Raw genomic sequence first — 16,246 nt, 5'->3', positions numbered from 1 at the left:
AGCTATAGAAAGAAGAGAATTTAGAGTATGGTTTTTCTTCTGTATGTAATGGTGGCTGTCAGTTAGCAAAGGAGAGCAATACACAGTATCTTGCTTGTAGTAAGTCCTTGATAATTGTTGGTTGAATGATAAATACAGGCTGCAGATGTAGTGCAGTTGAGAAGACAGTGTTGGTCTCTTATTTGCTCTTAGAATAAGCTCCGAAATAAAAGTCTGGCAGTTGAGAGTGGTCAGCAGGTGTTGAACATAGGTATCATTGTTTACTAGATTTATTAGTTCTCTTTATTCTTTTTATTTTATTCTATAATTTCCATACCATAGGATTCACCCATTTGTAAGTATACAATGTACTGATTTTCAGTAAATTTACAGAGTTGTACAACCAACATTATCACAATCCATTTTCATTAACCCCCCAAAATTTCGTTGAGCATGTTTGCAGTCAGTCCTTACTCGCAGGGAAGCCAACCACTGTTATGTTTTCTGTGTCTGTAAGTTTTTCTTCTTTGGAAATTTCATACATGTGGAATCATACAGTATTCAGTTATTTGTTCTGCCTTCTTCCACTTACCATAATTTTTTGAGGTTCACCTGTGTTGTAGCATATATCAGTATTTTGTTCTTTTTTATTGCTGACTAATACTCCATTGTACAGATATATTATGTTTGTGAATTCATCGTGTGTATGGACATGTGTTTTTATTTCTTTTAGCTAGATTTTAAGGAGGTGGATTGCTGAGTCATATGGTATGCTTCTGCTTAACTTTTTTTTTTCCTCTTATGCTTAACTTTTAAGAAACTGTTTTCCAAAATGTCTGTATCATTTTCCATTCCCACCAGCAATGTATGAGGGTTCCATTTTTTCCACGTTCAAAGAACACTTGACATTGTGTTTGTGATGATAACCATGATAGTACCTTTTACTAATGATAAATGATGCTGAGCACTGCTTCATGTGCTTAATTTTGTTTTTCAAATTTTTACTAAGGTACCATGAGTGTGGTCTAGTAAAAGGAGTTTCATTTTGTATACTACAAGCCAATTCCAATGTTTAAAAATAGAATTCAAATACATATAGATTAGAGCCCTTTATAGGTGAAATTATCCTACTGACTAGTGTCTCCACCTGAAAGGCCTAATTAATACTAAGCATTATTATTTTTTTAAACCTTGTTGTGGTACCTTTTGCTTCCAAGTAATGAATGCGCCTTGCTGAGCTGTGTAGGCCCTAGTAATGGCAGTGAAGTCTCTACTAGTTGAGTTACTTCTAAGGTACAGATCAAGTTGAAGTACTTCTGACATAAATTATGGTCTTTGATTCTTTCTCCATTCTGTTTTGTGCTGATCTTTATTATTATTATTTTGAATATCTTGAGTAAACTTATAAACTGATTTCTCTCATCTTGACCAAACATTTATCTTTATAAAACTTTTCTGTTCTACATAAAAACTAAAAAAACAGTTCTTACTATTAATATTGTAACTTGGTTCCTGTGAGTGGGTAGCTACTGGTGTTTTAAAAGTGTGCTACACTTGCACACGTACACATATGTGGATGTGCTCATCCTTATCGTCCAGTGTGTTTTCTAAATGCCTATATAACCTGTACATACTTGTGTGGGGGGCTGACGGGAGTTGTGTGTGTGTTTTCACTGGGCCTGCTTTGCAGGCTCCTTGAAGATGCAAGGTATCGAGTTTTCTGTCATTGTATTGTTTCTTCTAAGACCGATTTGTTGCAGTTCTTTTAGTGTTCATTCTCATAAATAGTGAACTTGTATTAAAATAGGGCATTTTTTTCTAATAAAAAATCACTTGTTTTCTGTAAAAAAAAAAGTGTGCTACCCTTGGCTTTTGGCTTATACTTTGAGTACTCATCTGAATTTAATGTACAGATACAGATGTTACTTCTTGTTTATAGGTGGCATGGATATTGATTTGTGGGATTAAATTATGAGCAGAGTTTTAGAACTTAACCAGGACCCTGTTCTTTTCAGATAAAAAAGTAGCTGCCCAATTTGTCCATTCTGTATCAATATGGTAATATCCCTATTGTTTTACCTTGTGTTTCAGTATGATTCCTTTAGAAGTCATACTAAAAGGGCGCCTGGGTGGCTCAGTTGGTTAAGCGACTGCCTTCGGCTCAGGTCATGATCCTGGAGTCCTGGGATCGAGTCCCGCATCGGGCTCCCTGCTCAGCAGGGAGTCTGCTTCTCCCTCTGACCCTCCCCCGTCTCGTGTACTCTCTCTCTCTCTCTCTCTCTCATTCTCACTCTCTCAAAATAAATAATAAATAAATCTTTAAAAAAAAGTCATACTAAAAATATGCTTGTTGAAATTGAAGTTTTCTGTTTAGCTTTAGTTTATATTGTATTTTTTGAGTTTTTATTAAAGATAACCACAAATGGGACTTTTTTGAACAGAAAGGAACATTTAGGAAATAATTCTTTCAATACTTAAGATGCTTTAATTAATTTATTAAGGATGAATTTTAGAAATTTTGGTTGTAGTGATATTTATTCTTCTAAAAGGAAAGTGCACTAGGGGTGCCTGGGTGGCTCAGTTGGTTAAGCATCTGACTCTTGATTTTGGCTCAGGTCATGATCTCAGGGTTGTGAGATTGAGTTCCGTGTGGGGTTCCATGCTGGGTGTGGAGCCTGCTTAATATTCTCTCTCTCCCTCTCCCCCCTCCTCCTCGAAAAAAAAAAAAATGAAAGTGCAATAGCCCAACTGCCATGAAGTTTGAGTCCTGCAAGATCTAGTGAAATGAGTTTTTGTATATTGAAACCCTTGCAAAAATATTTCAAGTACTAAATGTGTAAATGTTGGTATGATTTTGAAAAATGTTTCACCTTTTTGGGTTAACTTACAGAGTTATAGTTTGTGGTACTTGAGGCTTTTATTTAAATACATATGGCCATATTTTATTGTATTACATAGTGGATAAAGTTCAAGTCGAAGCTGAATGGTTAAAAATGATGTGTTGTGTTTGACCAGTGTGCCTGTGTTGAAAGAAACAAAATTAAACTTTTTTTTTTCTGTATGAATCACTAGATTTCTCCAAGGGCCACTAACAGGTCATATAATCAGCATCTTTTGTAATTAGTAAAGATTAGAGGAAAATATGTCAAAATTAATATTTTCTTTCAGAGAAGTTAGATATCAAGTCAGAATTGGAGAGTTAATGCAAAATTTAAACCATATTGTAAAATTTAACCAGATTGTAGCTATTCTAAATTCAGCAAAATTTCCCTGGAATTAACAGAATATTTGGATTTGCTTTTAAAAAATATCTAAAACATGAACTTTGAACTTTTGTATTGGCTTCTCAATGATTATATTTCTCAAAATTTAATCACTGAAATTAATGTGCAAATGAAATGATGAACTTTTCTTCGAACTTTAGATGCAAGGCACAATCTTAGTTGTGTTCAATGTGAAGCAGTTTTTTTGTCTTATATTCTTTCAAAAAAGGCCATCTTAAGGAAGCTTTAATAAATGAATTGACAGAAATTTTCCTACTGGATTAAAATAAAAAGTAAATGTATAGAGAAAGATATATCTGGAAATTTGAAAACTTAATACCGATATAGTTTATGTCCTGGCCCTTAGAGGCCATTGTATTTATTTATTTATTTACTTACTTACTTATTTATTCATAAGATTTATTTATTTGAGAGAGAGTGGGAGTGAGTCAGCGGGAGCAGGGATGTATTGGGGCAGAGGGAGAGAAACACAGGCAGATTCTGTGCTGAGCAGGGATCCTGACTCTGGGCTTGATCCCACCACTCTGAGATCATGACCTGAGACGAAATCAAGATTCGAGGCTTGGGGCACCTGGGTGGCTCAGTCGTTAAGTGTCTGCCTTTGGCTCAGGTCGTGATCCCAGGGTCCTGGGATCGAGCCCCGCATCGGGCTCCCTGCTCCGTGGGAACCCTGCTTCTCCCTCTCCCACTGTCCCTGCTTGTGTTCCTCTCTTGCTGTGTCTCTCTTTGTCAAATAAATAAAATCTTAAAAAAAAAAAAAAGATTCAAGGCTTAACTGATTGAGCTACCCAGGCTCCCCTTATAGGTCATTTTAAGTACAGATGTTCTAATCTGTATCTGCTAAATCCAATAGCTAAGACAGTGGTTTAAAAATCTTAGAGGTCTTTAGAAATACTGATGCCTGGCTTCCTTCCCCCAGACATTTAAGGTAATAGGTATGTGATGTGGCCTGGAGATCAGGAGTTTTAAAAGTTCCACAGGTGGTTCTCAAGTGCGGGAAAGTGTGGGAACCACTGAGCTGAGAGGTGCAATATTGTAATTTAAAGGTTGGCAGAGAGGACACTGGGTCGAAAATGTATCTGAGGAAAGGAGAGTACTTATTTTTTTTTCTTTCTTTATTTTTTGTGGCTCACCAAGGCTTGGATGAAGCCAGAAAGTCAGAATTATCTGTTGGAAGCCAGAATCATACCCAGGGTACTTGGTAGAAATGATGTCAGATCCTCTGATTTAGATGTCTGTAGTGGGGGCAGTAATTTGCATTTAATCAAGCATCTCAGGTGATTCTGATGCAAGTTAACATGCAGATCAAAGTTTGAGAAATTTGTAGGTGTTGCTTCTTGTACTGACTGACAAAACTGAAACCAAATAGTCGAGATCTCCTTGGCACACAAAATTGTATATGTGGAAAAGGCTGGCGATTTTGGAGAAGTGCCAGATTTTCTGAAATATCAAGGGTCATCACATTTTCTTTTTTTAGAGCTCCATAGGAATTAGACCAAGGTTTTTCTTTTTCTTATTTTAGAAGGAAATTTAATTTGCTTTGCTGAGCTTTTCTGAAGGAAGAATCAGACAAGATAGACCAAATTTCTGAAGTGAAAAACAATTTTTATCGTGATAAAATATACACAGTATAAAATTATGATATAGAAATGTTATTACATCTTACCCTTTCATAAGAAATGAAACTGGCCTGGAAGATACATAATTTTGATGTTTCACATTTAATAAGTGGTGACAGGGAAATAGTGACAGCCTGTTTAATCACTGACAATTTAATTCAGAAAGAAAAATTTCACTAGAAATGTGTGGTCCTTCAGAGCATAGCAGCTAACACAGCCCAGTGTATGTATATCTGTGAAAGTGCCTATGTTTAAAAAATAATAAAATCACTCAAAAATTATTTTGTGGTGTCTTTAAAAGCAAGCAAAAAATAAAATTATAAAATATTCAAAATCTTTATATTAAAGTATTTTGAAATTTTATTTTCAGAGCAGCCTTCAAGTTATTGGTTATATAACAGTCATCTTATTAATATGGTACTGTTTAGTTTTTTTTAAATGCACATTCCTTGCAGTTATGTCTCTGCACTTCATTGGAAATTAGAGAAAACCAGACAATATATACATAGTGGATAAGTTGTCCTTATTTTTCATTTTCTCAAGTATTTTTATATTAGACTTACTCTTGTGTGGCCATTTTAATTTTGGTGGTTAAGGGGTATGTAGGTATTTTAGAAATTTGAGAAAGTCTTCATTTATTGATTTTTTAAATTTTTTTATTTTTAAAGATTTTATTTATTTGAGAGAGAGAGAGAATGAGAGATAGAAAGCTCGAGAGGGAAGAGGGTCAGAGGGAGAAGCAGACTCCCTACTGAGCAGGGAGCCCGATGTGGGACTCGATCCCGGGACTCCAGGATCATGACCTGAGCCGAAGACAGTCGCCTAACCAACTGAGCCACCCAGGCGCCCTTCATTTATTGATTCTTGTGATAATAGTTACAGCTATTGGGGAATAGCAGTTGTGAGTTTTATCTTTTTTGGTTTTTTTTTAGTATTTGAAATCTTTAGCAACTCACTTTTTGTAGATTTTGTCTTGTGGTTAATAAAATTGGAAACACTTGTAGCCAAGGCAATATATATATATATATATATATATATATATTTTAAAGATTTTATTTATTTATTTGACAGAGAGAGACACAGCAAGAGAGGGAACACAAGCAGGGGGAGTGGGAGAGGGAGAAGCAGGCTTCCCGCGGAGCAGGGATCCCGATGCGGGGCCCTATCCCAGGACGGTGGGATCATGATCTGAGTGGAAGGCAGACGCTTAAACGACTGAGCCACCCAGGCGCCCCAAGCCAAGGCAATATTAATTAATATTTGTGAGACTTTAGAGTGACACATAGTATCTTTAAAACCCTAAAGATTTGTCACAGTTTATCATTTAAAATATACCCATTCTTCCCAAGTTATTGCTGAATAGATAACTAAAATGTGAAACAAATCCAAAACTGGGTGGTCCTTCTTTCACTGACTGCTATACTTCTGCGGTTATCTTTAGAAATTTGTTACATCTGATAGATTAACATTTCACTGGAAGTGTTTTTTCAAGTTAGAAACATTTTACATTCTGGTTATTAGGATCCCTATTCCGTAATACCTCAGCATTGCACAGGATGTTCCAACATTTCTAAATATTTACCAAAATGCACTTTAATTTGAGACTTCATGATTTGTATGTCCATGCTAAAGCAGCTCTGAGGCATTATTTCTGACTGTAACTTTGGAATATTTAATTCATGATTGCAACATTTAAAATTAGAGTATGAATATGTTTTGTTTTGTTTTGTTTTTTTCTTAAAGATTTTATTTACTTGACGAGAGAGAGACAGCGAGAGCAGGAACACAAGCACGGAGAGTGGGAGAGGGAGAAGCAGGCCTCCCGCTGAGCTGGGAGCCTGACGCCGGGCTTGATCCCAGGACCCCGGGATCATGACCTGAGCCGAAGGCAGATGCCCAACGACTGAGCCACCCAGGCGCTAATGTTGTTATATTCTGGCTAAAGAAGAATTTAGTCATAAAAGCAAGATGTTACAGTGTAAGAAAGTGCAAAAGCCAACCTAAAGGATTTTGCTGGTAGTTCTGAGAGACAATTTTCTGAAACAAAAACAAAAAACACAAAACAAAACTGTAAAAGCATATATTTTTGTAAAAAGGGGGAAGCTATAAAATTAAAATTTTGGAGGCATTACAGAAGACAGATTTGTTTTCCATATTTAAGACATTCCCAGAATAGGAGAACAACGGATGATACAAATAAAACTAAATTTAGAACTAATGAAAGGAAACTCTAGTAAAAATTGGCTTATGAAATTTCCTTCAGAGGGAAGTCATAAAGTAAAACACTGAATACATTTTTAAAGAAGTTAATTACTCAGTTTTTGGGGGAGAGTTGGTAAGAGGGGATTTTTATAAGTTTTAGGATAGGGAAGTTTATCTTTTAAGATAGTATGGAGAATGTAAGTCTCTGGCATAATATTTTATTGTGCTGCTTTTTATCCTCTTGTGAACAGAATTGTTCAGTTTAGTTCAAGTTACAACAAATCTGTGAAATGGAAGTGTAAGAATCTGGAAAATAGCATACTTATTCCAAATCATTCTCTGTAAGTAAAATTCCATTAAAATAAGTTCATAAAATGGATCTTGTTTAATCTCTATTAATATGTGAAAAAAACAAATGAATTTCCGTAAGAATTTTTTAGTTTTTGTTTAAGGTAGTAAAGGTGGAAAAAAATGAAGGGAAATGACTTGATAATTTTTTTGGAAGATTTATCCATTTATTTGAGAGCGCGCGCGCGCGCGCGCACACACACACACACACACACACACACACACACACACGAGTTGGGGGAGGGGCAGACGGAGAGGGAGAGAGATTCCCAGGCAGGCTCCCTGGTGAGTGCAGAGCCATACCATGGGGCTCAATCTGGTAAGCTGGAGATCACTCTCATGACCTGGATGGAGATCACGACCTGAGCTGAAACCAAGAATTGCATGCTTGACCAACTGAGCCACCAGGCATCCCATGACTTGATAATTTTCAAGTGTATTTTTAAAAGAGAAGCAGAGTAGTATAATGGCAAGAACACTGGATTTGGAGTCAGAAGAGCTATGACTGGTATTAGTTAGGATGTTTTATTAATTATCTTCTTGACTATGATTTGTAAGACTGTATCTGTCTACCTCAAGGAGCTGCGAAGATTAAATCCATTGGGAAGCTAACCCTATGTATTAGTGTTCTGTAAACTGTACAGAACTTAAACTTGTTTACAGACAGTTGAAGAACTATCTGTAAAATATCCTAAGTTATATATGTCTGTAAGTGTATTCAAAAAGGTATCTGCATACAGAATCAGTCTCCTGGTGTTAGCCTGTTTTTCCCAAAAATGGTAGCACATTATTTGGGACATATTAGGTTGTCTAAATTACTAAATCACTGAATAAAAAATTAGTTGGCATATTTATGTTTTAATTCACTGAGGATAATTAGTTTCATTCGGTAAATATTTGTTTTTATTTTTTGGGCTTGCTTAAATATTCCAGGCGTCAATTTTTCTCAGCTAAGGTATATTATTTTATTTATTTATTTTTTTAAGGCATATTTTTTTAGAGTTGGTATGGTATTGAACTATGAAAACAGAGTCTGATGTTCTTATGTGATGTTAAATTTCAGAAATCCTGACATACAACTATTAGGAAAACTCATGACAAAATTTTTAAGCCTTTGTGTTATTCACTTGCAAAAATGTTAATCATGCTTTATATAAAGTTTAAAAGAGCATTTGGGTTTTACCAGCAGTTTTTACCTGTGGCTTCAATTTAGCAACTCTTGGCCTACTGTTAGTAACAAAAGTGAACTGAGGAACAACTTCAAAGAATGGTTTGGGAGATGTAAACTGCAGGTATTATGCTGTATTACCTCTGGTCTTTAGGCATACCAGGGTAATTATAATTTAATCATGTAGAAAAATATTTGAAAGTAATAGTATATGTTGTGATCATTCTATATTTGATGACTACTGTAACCAGTAACTAATTTCCTTGGATCATGTAATTTCCAAATTTCCTGATTTAGAGGTTTAGGATCTGGCTAACAGAGTAGGCTAGTGTAAGTCTGTTGTCAACTCTTTAACAACCTCATGGAATAAGATTTTGTATTTCTGTAGACCAGGAAAAACTGAATTAGTATTCAGGCATAATTAAAATGAATATGGGGAGAAGTTTGTATGGGAATAGCCACTGTTATGGTGATACATTATATTTTCCCTGTTGTGGCATTTATGAATTAGGAAATGAATTTTATCTACTTCTATTTTTTTTTTTAAATATCTCAGTGGTTTTTCTTAGGATAGAGAGACTTCAGCATACACTGTTTTCTATCCTGTGGTTGGTCTCTTGTGCTCAGGTGCCTATCCCTCTCTCTCAAAAAAAAAAAGGAAGTAAAGGGAAGGGGTTTTTGAAGGGCCCTGTAATCAGGGGACAATAGCAGGGAAAAGTCTTCTTTTAATTTTTTTGTAAGTAATCTCTATACCCAGTGTGGGGCTCTCACAACCCTGAGATCAAGAGTCACATGCTTCACTAGCCAGGACCACTAGCAGGAAAAAGTCTTGACGGGATATATGACTCAAAGATGATGGGCTTTAGGGAAATAGACTTCAGAGAAGTGAAAAGGAAGAGAGTGAGCAGGACCAGGGATAGAGGCAATCATCCTTTCACCAATAACTGAATAAATATACCATATTCTTTTTTTTTTTTAAGATTTTATTTATTTGAGAGAGCGAGAATGAGAGAGAGAGCACATGAGAGGGGGGCGGGTCAGAGGGAGAAGCAGACTCCCTGCTGAGCAGCAGGGAGCCCGATGCGGGACTCCATCCCGGGACTCCAGGATCATGACCTGAGCCGAAGGCAGTCGCTTAACCAACTGAGCCACCCAGGCGCCCTATACCATATTCTTTTATTTATACTCTCTGTCTCTGTCTCTAACGGGAACGCTCCCTCTTATTCTCTGCTTTGTCAACTTAAAAAAACAAACAAAACAAACTTAATTTTGAAAATTACAAAAGTAATACATGCCTATTTAAAAAGTTAAAAATTACATAAGTGAATATAAAATAAAAGTTCTCTCTTAACCCTTTCTCCTTGATCTCAGTCTTCTGAAACAACCACTTTACAACACATCAGTGTATCACTTTCCTTGTGTGCATTAATAGTGTATACATACAACAATGGTGTATCATTTTCCTTTTTTCCTTGCACAAAGCACGAATACTTACAGGGTTTTTTTTTTTTTGATAACCAGAATGCATCTATATCATATCTATTGTTTTGTATTTGCTTTTTTAATTTATTTGGAGGCCATCCAGTCAGAATTTTTTTTTTTTTAAGATTTTATTTATTTGAGAAAGAGAATTAGATAGAGAGCATGAGAGGGGGAGGGTCCGAGGGAGAAGCAGACTCCCTGCTGAGCAGCAGGGAGCCCAATGCGGGACTCCATCCCGGGACTCCAGGATCATGGCCTGAGCCGAAGGCAGTCGCTTAACCAACTGAGTCACCCAGGCGCCCCATCCAGTCAGAATTTATAATTCATCTGGTTCTTTTAGGGAGTATTCCATTATCTGGATTGACCATAATTATTTTACTATTTCAGTATTGCTAGACATTTAGGTTGTTTTCTTCTGTTATAAACATTGCTGCAGTGAACATTACTAATTTTGTGCATATGTGTGAATATTTCTGTAGATTTCTAGAAATGGGATGGTTAAAGCATTGCACATTTAAAATTCCAAAATAACCCCAGTAGTGATGAGAATACACATATTCCCCTATTTTTGCTAGGTAAATATCATCAGCCTTTTACATTATTTACCATTCTCATAGGTGAAAAAAAGCCGGTATCTCCTTTTGTTTTTTATATGCATTTCAGTATTTGATTACTAATGAGATTGAGCACTTGTTGTTAGTCATAGTTTTAATTCTTTTTAAAGATCCACCTCAAATTTATTTTCTCCGTAATTCCTACTTTATCCTATTCCCTACCTCCAGGCAATGACTCTTTTCTCTGCTTTCATAGTACTCTCTGTTGTAAGTGATTAGAGTCATTATGTATTATGATTATTTACTTATTATATACCAGACCAGGAGCTCCCCTGTGGTTGTGACCATGTAGTAGTCATTATTTTTCTAACTTTTATATCATGGTTTATTGGAAATTTGGGAACTAAAACCTAGTTTTTAGCGTAATAGGGCATACATGCTTTAAAGATACTTTCTTTTTTTTCTTTTAGAGATATAATTGATGTACAGCACTGTATAAGGTATACAACATAATGGCTGGACTTAAGTAGATTGCAAAATAATTACCACAATAAGTTTAGTTAACACTCATCACCTCATATAGTTATGTAGTATTCGTTTTTATGTCTCTGCCCAGTGACTAGCACAGAGCCTTTTGCATTTAGTGTTTGTTCAGGAAGTTTTATCAAATGGTTAGTCTGATTCCCAGCTGTGTAAGGTTTGCTGCCTTCTTTTTTGGAGGAGGGGGAGGGTTGGCTCTTAATGGTAATGGTTCTAGTAGACCCCTTTATTTTACAAATGAAGAATTAAGTCTGAGGGAAGAATGTCTTACTTGGCTAATGAGATATTTTTATTCTTTATCATACGCTACTAGGTATTGTGAAACAGCACAGCTCCAAACAGTTATGGTCAAGGATGAATATTGATTTCTACTAGCTAAGATAGATGGCGAGCTTTTCTCAGTTCTTACAGACCAAGCCTAACCCATGGGGCTTTTGCGTAATAGTCTTAACATGTAGCCTTAAACCAATATAAATTATCCAAACTTCATTTGGCTCCTTCCAAAGAGTTACGACTCTTATGACACATTAGACGTAGACTTTTCTAATTGCAGGCACTGGCTAACTCCCGAGAGATGCGGTGTCTTTTCTTTTAGAGAACTCTTGAACCCTGTCCTCTTAACCATCTTCCCATGAAGTGAGTCCGCCAGATTTAATCACATGATTGCCTTTTCCTGCCCAAGATACAAGTCATTATACACAGCTCTTTTCATTCTTGTTCCCTCACCTATTCTTCCCCTCCTTTTCAGACATTTTTTACCCTTGTTCTAAGGTTAAACGTAATCACTTGCATCTTCAAATTCTTTACTGAATGTTGCTTTTATCTTCAAGTAACACCACCTGTCTTCCTCCTAAGGGAAAGCCCTATCTAGTGGAACTTGTACCTTCCTTTATTCTCTACAGATCCCAGTTGTAGGAAAATATAGGAAGTGGTTTCCTTCTTACTTTGCACTACAGTGCTTATAAAACCTTCCTGTTAAAATTCCCATTGCTGAGTCTCACGTAGTTGGGGTATACATCTCTGCTTGCTCATTGAAGACATAGACTTCTGACTCATAGACTTCCTTTCCGTGCAAGGTTGTGCCATAGTTCTAGGTGAATTCAGTGTTTATATGAACAGAGTACCCAGGACCCTGGCTTCACAGTTTCCTCATCTCTAGTGGAGATCTTCACTTAACTCAATTACTTACTCCCATGAAACTACTTTGGACCTTACCATTACCTGAAATCAGCTTTACCTTTGAGATCATTTATTCAAACATCCTGTTCTTGAGCTCTTATCCTTTTATTAAACCTATTCGTTGATGCTTTTGAGATCTGCAGTTCCTTGACACCTCTCTTCACCAAATGCTTCTTGTATAAGCAGGCAAGAATCCATTATCCATTCAGACCTCTTGCCAGAATTCTGTTTCCTTGCCCTATTGAATATCTATCCTATGCATTTGCACCTAAATTTTGGATCAGTTTGTCTCACTGGCCTATACAAAAGGTCTTCATTGAGCACTGATGGAGAAAAAAATTACTACCCAGATTAGTGGTACTGTGAATTCCTGGTCTGTTTCTTGTAAGAGCTTTCAGGGTGGCAGAGCAAATCTGTCATTTTCCATAGGGTCTGTTTTAAACATTCTTTTCTTTCTTTGAGCAAAGTATGCTCCACAGATGGTCTTCTTACTTCATGAGAAAATAGAAGCCATCAAAAGGAGATCCCTTAAATTTCCTGTTACTTGACTCACCATTTTATCTCTTCTGTACCATTTGTTCTTTTCCTTCTGTTTCAGTGGATGAGGTGTCCATCATTCTGTCTCAGGCTGATTCTCCAGCTGTGCTTTGGATCTCATTTTCTCCTTCTGTTGGTTAATTCTGTTTGTCTTTCATCTTTCTCTTAATTTGCATTCTTTCTCATTTGGCTAAACTTGTTCAAATGTATCACCTAAAACAAATAACCAAATGACCCCTAGAAAGAAATCTCAGTTCTTTCTACCTTTTGCCCCTCCCCTCACCAGCAACACAAACTCTGCTGTCTCACTTTCTGTTCACTCCTCAGTACACTATAATCTCCCTCCCATCCTGTCCCATCACTGACATGCTTACTTCAAAATCATGCTGATTTCCTTGCTGCTAAAACTGTCATTTTATCGAATGTTCAGAAGTACTTGACACTTCTCAAATTGCTCTCTTGGCTTCTATGACAGTACTCAGAGCATCTCTAGCTGTTTCTCTCAGGCTCCTTTGTTTTCTCTTTCTCTGCTAAATGGGATTCTTATTATTTTTATTCATTCTTTGCCTTCTTAAGCTTGTGTCTATTTCTAGGACTTTCTTTATCATCTGTATGTTGATGATTTCCATTTTTCCACCTGAAAGCTTGCCTCTGAGCCTTAGGCTCATACATCAGCTAGCTACGTACTAGGCATCTCCACTCAGGTATACCACAGATACTTCAAGATCAGCATATTTACAACAACATTATTTTTCCCCCTTTGCTTTCAGATCTCCTTCATTTCCTATGATTAATGATTCCGCTATCCATCTGGCTTGGATTGAGCCAGATACCTGGCTGTTTGGGTATCTGTCATCTTTGACTTCACATTCAGTATCACTATATTCTGTCAGTGTTACCTCCAACACATGAATTTCTCTCTCATCTGACTGCTACTTTCCTGCTTCGAGTGACTATCACATTTTTCTTAGGTTCTTGCAGTATTCTCTTGCCCGTTGTTCTTTCCTAGCCTCCTATCCATTTTCTACTCTCCAACCAAACTACTTATTATAAGATGCAGATCTAATCCTATTATTCCCAAACTTAAAGTACTCAAATGACTAATTTCCCATTTACTCAGGGAAAATTTCAAAATGATAATTTCTTACAAGATTGTTAATGACCTGACTTCTGACTTTTCCAGCTCTATCTCTTGTAACTTCTCTTCTTCCTCCCAAATTCTACCCATTTCTTCCCATTTCCAGGCCTTTTTTTTTTTTTTTTACTTGTATGTTTCCCTGCCTGGAATGAAAATGCTAACTCCCCAAATATTACTAATATGCAGTATATGGAAATACTTTTGCCTCATTGTACTTAGTTTGGTTTGAGCTCAGATTTTGGATGGAGAAGACAAATATGTATTTACAATGATGTTTTTTAGAAACTGACCTGGTTATGTATTTAATTATGATGGACGGATGGTTTATAGAACTCAAAAGAGGATTTCCTTAGAGGAGTGTTTCAAGGAGGGGTTGCCACTGTGAACTCATGCTTCCTGTGAGATTTCTGTTGTGAGAAGTGTGTATAAAATATGGTTAATGGAAAATGGTGATATAAATGCTGTATGTAAAACTTTAAACTGTAAAAGATATGTATATTTTTTATAGATTTTATTTATTTATTTGACAGAGACACAGCGAAAGAGGGAACACAAGCAGGGGGAGTGGGAGAGGGAGAAGTAGGCTTCCTGCTGAGCAGGGAGCCCAGTGCGGGGCTGGATCCCAGGACCCTGGGATCATGACCTGAGCCAAAGGCAGACACTTAACGACTGAGCCACGCAGGCGCCCCGATATTTTAAATTCTTTTAAATTCTTAATGCTTAATTCTAAATGCTTAATGCTTAATGCGTACTTGAAGCTTAGCATATTGAATACAGTGTTTTTTTATATCATTAAAGTTAATTGTCAATAGCAATAATAGTAATATTGTTAGTAAGACATACTTCTCGTGCTCGCTCCGGCAGCACGTGTACTAAAATTGGAACAATATAGAGATGATTTAGCATGGCCCCTGCTCAGGGATGACATGCAAATTTGTGAAGCACTCCGTATTTTTATCACTATATTGTACACCTGAAACTAATGTAACACTGTATGTTAACTGTACTGGAATTAAAAAAAAAAAAGACATGTAGTAGTTCTTACTGTGTGCCAGGCACTGTTCTGAAGTGCTTTATTAATTTGTTAGATTTTTGTTTCATTTTCTAGTCACAGCAAAATGACATGTTCTTTAAAAATATTCTTTAGAAATACTTAGTTTCAAACATTTAAAAAATATTATGACCACTTCTAAGTAGAACAGAGTTAGTTGCCCATTTTTTGCATACATGATGAAAAGTGTTACCTGTCTGTGTTAAAGTCATATTAAAGAAAAAAAGTCTGAGAAGCCTGTATCTATCAGTAAAATCTAACAAATTCTTTCAGTAAAGGTTTTATTCTATAGTGAAAAGATTTAGTATCTGAGCATTTTTGTGTGTTTTCTCATATGATAGAGCGATCTGTAAAATATATGGGGTGGATATTCTTCTTAGTTTCCTGAATGAAGACACTGAGGTTTGGAGAGGTTAAATAATTTGCTCAAAGAAATGCAGCCAATAAATGGCAGAACTATAAAAGGATCTATACCTTTGGAGTCCTGAGGTAGTGTTCTTTTCTCATTTTTTTTTTTTTTAATTATGCTCCACACCCAGCATGGAGCTCAACGTGGGCTTGAACTCAAAACCTTGAGATCAAGACCTGAGCTGGGTCAAGAGTCAGATGCTTGACCGACTGAGCCATCCAGGCGCTCTCTTTTCTCATTATTATGCTTATTTCCTAAAGCAAAAACTGGAAGCTCTGTATAAGAAATTGGTAACCGTTATTTTTGGACAAGCTGAATAGATAATTTAGAAAAGTAATTAATATGAAATGTTCTAAACATTAAAAGGATTTCAGATTTTAGAATATCTTTTAAATCTGATTTTTCAACTTATTCTCCCCAAAATCTTCTTAAGTTCAGGTTGAGCTTCTCCAAAAGAGAGTTGTGGGGTTTTAATCTTTCTTAATTTTTTTAAATGTTTCCAAGTGGAGAGAATAATTAACTATATGATCTACCCTTAGATAAATAAAATAAATAAATAAAATCTTAAAAAAATAAATTGTGGTATCTTCAGTTCTTCTCTCGTATGTCTGGGTGGATACAAAGGAAATTAGTAATTAAGTCTTTTAAAATAAAGGAGATGATGGAGGCTTCTATCTTTTATTTACATTGGGATAGCAGAATTAGGGCGAGGTTGGTGATGATTAAGAAATTACAGTATCTTTATTTGTAAATATT

General features: G+C 36.1%; 1 protein-coding gene and 1 non-coding gene across 2 annotated transcripts in view; both read left to right on the top strand.

Moving 5' to 3' along the window:
* The window catches only part of ROCK2 (Rho associated coiled-coil containing protein kinase 2), a 145,558-nt gene that overhangs the window by 10,947 nt on the left and 118,365 nt on the right, over nt 1–16,246 (top strand). The gene's annotated exons all lie outside the window — the stretch shown is intronic.
* LOC112821366 (U6 spliceosomal RNA) lies at nt 14,879–14,986 on the top strand. The gene has a single exon (XR_003207420.1). It is a non-coding gene; the product is annotated as a U6 spliceosomal RNA (small nuclear RNA).

Source organism: Callorhinus ursinus, unplaced genomic scaffold (genome assembly GCF_003265705.2).
Source record: "Callorhinus ursinus isolate GAN/ISIS: 27379988/994484 unplaced genomic scaffold, GSC_fseal_2.0 scaffold10, whole genome shotgun sequence".
NCBI classification, from domain to species: Eukaryota; Metazoa; Chordata; class Mammalia; order Carnivora; family Otariidae; genus Callorhinus; species Callorhinus ursinus.
This window is presented reverse-complemented; position numbering and strand designations above follow the sequence as displayed.